Below are 3,359 nucleotides of genomic sequence, written 5' to 3' on the forward strand. Positions count from 1 at the left end.
TCTTGGGGTGACTTTTAATTTTATTTTGATTTTCTTTTCTTTTTCTTTTTCTTTTTTAAATTTTCATTGTTGATAAAGGGTCATATATTGACGTTTCTGGTCTTTTTTAGTCATTATGTACACCGGACTTTCACCCCCCCACTTGTTGCTTAATCCTATACAACAGTGAGGTTTATGAATGTTTATCATCCACCCCCAACACCATTTTTATACTATTGATCGGAACGATCATCATAATTATATCACATTAGGTAATTTTAGGCCACTCACTTATTTAGCATATGTATTAGGTCACCCATTTATAATTTCCCCCTCACATTGTGATGAAAAACCAACACTTATTAATTTGATATCCTATCATTATAAATATAAATGCACGTTTAGAATAGTAGATATCAGCATTAGATTCACTATCATTATAAGCACTCGTGCATTCACTATATACTTATGACATGGTTAGTCTCACCATAATACCACCTTAATATATTTTTTGGTTATATGCTTCCTCATTTCCCATTACAATTATTTTTACATCCACCATTTGATGACATAGACATTTATAGTGTTTAACATACACAGACATCACCTCGTAGATCGAGTTATTTGGGTATTATATACACATTACATTAATACATGCAATGTGCTTGGTGCATTTATGAATACATCATTCATTTATAGATTGCCATAAGTATTGCATTGTGTATCATCCACATAGAAACAATATAACGCTCAAGGGTGTATTCACGAGTTGGATTCACAAAAATACACACATAGTTACTATTATTATTATCCGATTATATGTCAGTTTTTATTTGACATTTTTTTGCTAATTTATCTTTATCATAAGCCTTGTATTATTTATCCCTCACATAGAAATAACATACCGCTTAAGGATGAGTTTACATATTAGATTCACAATCTATACACTTGGTTATTGTTATTTACTGTTACTGTCTGGGTATTTGTCAGTTTAACATGGTTTGGCGAATTTTTAGTGTTGGCCAATCAGATGACGGACGACATACACTGCACTGACCAATCGTCTTTTTGGGTGTGTTTTGCATAGACTGGGGAATTGACATTTCTACATGCTAACGCTCACATCACATCCGCCTGAGCAGATGGCGAATAATGCCATTACAATGCTTATCACACCCACAAACTTAATATTCAGGAATGATGGGATATGTAGTCCATATACCACTAGAACTCTAACCAATTGGATTCAGCATGTGACACAAGCCTCCCAGTTTTTGGTTACGATTGGCTAGTAAGATTTGAGTGACGTAGTTTGTTTATATAGGCACAGGTGCTAACTTTTACACGATCAGAAAAAGGTTACATTTAGAAAATTGCATGATCACCTATTTATGGAATATTGTCCTTAGGGAAATAGGAACATAGTCACAATTGTATATTTAATCGATAACACCAATTAATTATTGCAACAAGTGGGTGTGGGGGGAAAGGAAGGGTCTTATTGGTTTATATGAAGGAAGGGGAGTGTTCATCATTGTGAACATGTGGTTACTGAGCCCTATTTAAGGGGAACTAAGACACAGTTAGAGTATACAAGCCTGAGGAAACGGGGTTACTCCCGAGAAATGCGTCGCTTTCCATCTCTATATGTTATAGGAGATTTGATTTTAACACACCCAGCTGTAATGTGTTACATTGCTGGCAATTTTATTTTGTATAATAAATGCTAGTTTTACTATTTGCTAAGACTGGTGTGTGTATCAATCTCCCCTCAAGTAACCCAAGGGCTGTTTAGCCTTTCTCCCCCGCTCCAATTCGCAGGAAGCCATCCAGGCAAGGGTTGCCGTTCAGGAGATCCACTGTTACAAGACATCACGACGGGGATTCCTTCACACAGCCAGCTGGTTTGCTGATTAAATACCAGCCCGCTTCTAATAGGCATAAGAGAGTGCCTTCACGTTTGTGAGTACCCTGCATCTTGTTTAGTTTGGTTTCTGTGGTATCCGTTGACCTACACATGTGGCGCCTCTGTTTATGTTTTGATTACAGTTTTCCATCTCAGAAGTTGCATCACTTGTGAAGTGAAGACCGAGAGCTGCCTTTTCCTCATACGGACTTTTGTGGGACTATCTCCATATACCTTTCACATTGGCCACTACTCGGTGCCACGTGTGTATATATATATATATATATATATATATATATATATATATATATATATATATCTATTTGTATATAATCTTTTTTTAATTATTTTTGTATTTTATATTTTGTTCTTTTATATACCTTTTTATGCATTTGGTGTTTTGAAATGCACATTAAACACTTGGGTAACTTTTACCACTGTTGCGTAGCGCCTCCTATAGGTTATCTGTGATATTACCAGTACAGATTTTCCGTTTTTTTATAAGAATAAAAACAGAAAGTAACTAGCACACATTCACGTGCACAGTTCCCTCTAAGGTGAGTGCATGTGTGCAAGCTCACCTCTTCTTAAGCTAACTCATTTGAAAGTGTGCACTTTTTTTTATGGGGTGGTCAGCTAGTGACGTTTAAACTTGTAAATATATTTTAAATGTAATCAATTGCACCCTAGTAATACAAGTGCCAGCATACAGTATAATAAAATAAAATGTTCAATTTACTTATAACTGTCAAATGCTCATAGATCTCTCAGTAAATATAAGAGTTACATTACAGGGAGTGCAGAATTATTAGGCAAATTAGTTTTTTGACCACATCATCCTCTTTATGCATGTTGTCTTACTCCAAGCTGTATAGGATCGAAAGCCTACTACCAATTAAGCATATTAGGTGATGTGCATCTCTGTAATGAGAAGGGGTGTGGTCTAATGACATCAACACCCTATATCAGGTGTGCATAATTATTAGGCAACTTCCTTTCCTTTGGCAAAATGGGTCAAAAGAAGGACTTGGCAGGCTCAGAAAAGTCAATAATAGTGAGATATCTTGCAGAGGGATGCAGCACTCTTAAAATTGCAAAGCTTCTGAAGCGTGATCATCGAACAATCAAGCCTTTCATTAAAAATAGTCAACAGGGTCGCAAGAAGCGTGTGGAAAAACCAAGGCGCAAAATAACTGCCCATGAACTGAGAAAAGTCAAGCGTGCAGCTGCCAAGATGCCACTTGCCACCAGTTTGCCCATATTTCAGAGCTGCAACATCACTGGAGTGCCCAAAAGCACAAGGTGTGCAATACTCAGAGACATGGCCAAGGTAAGAAAGGCTAAAAGACGACCACCACTGAACAAGACACACAAGCTGAAACGTCAAGACTGGGCCAAGAAATATCTCAAGACTGATTTTTCTAAGGTTTTATGGACTGATGAAATGAGAGTGAGTCTTGATGGGCCAGATGGA

Source organism: Bombina bombina, chromosome 6, assembly GCF_027579735.1.
Source record: "Bombina bombina isolate aBomBom1 chromosome 6, aBomBom1.pri, whole genome shotgun sequence".
Taxonomy (NCBI): domain Eukaryota; kingdom Metazoa; phylum Chordata; class Amphibia; order Anura; family Bombinatoridae; genus Bombina; species Bombina bombina.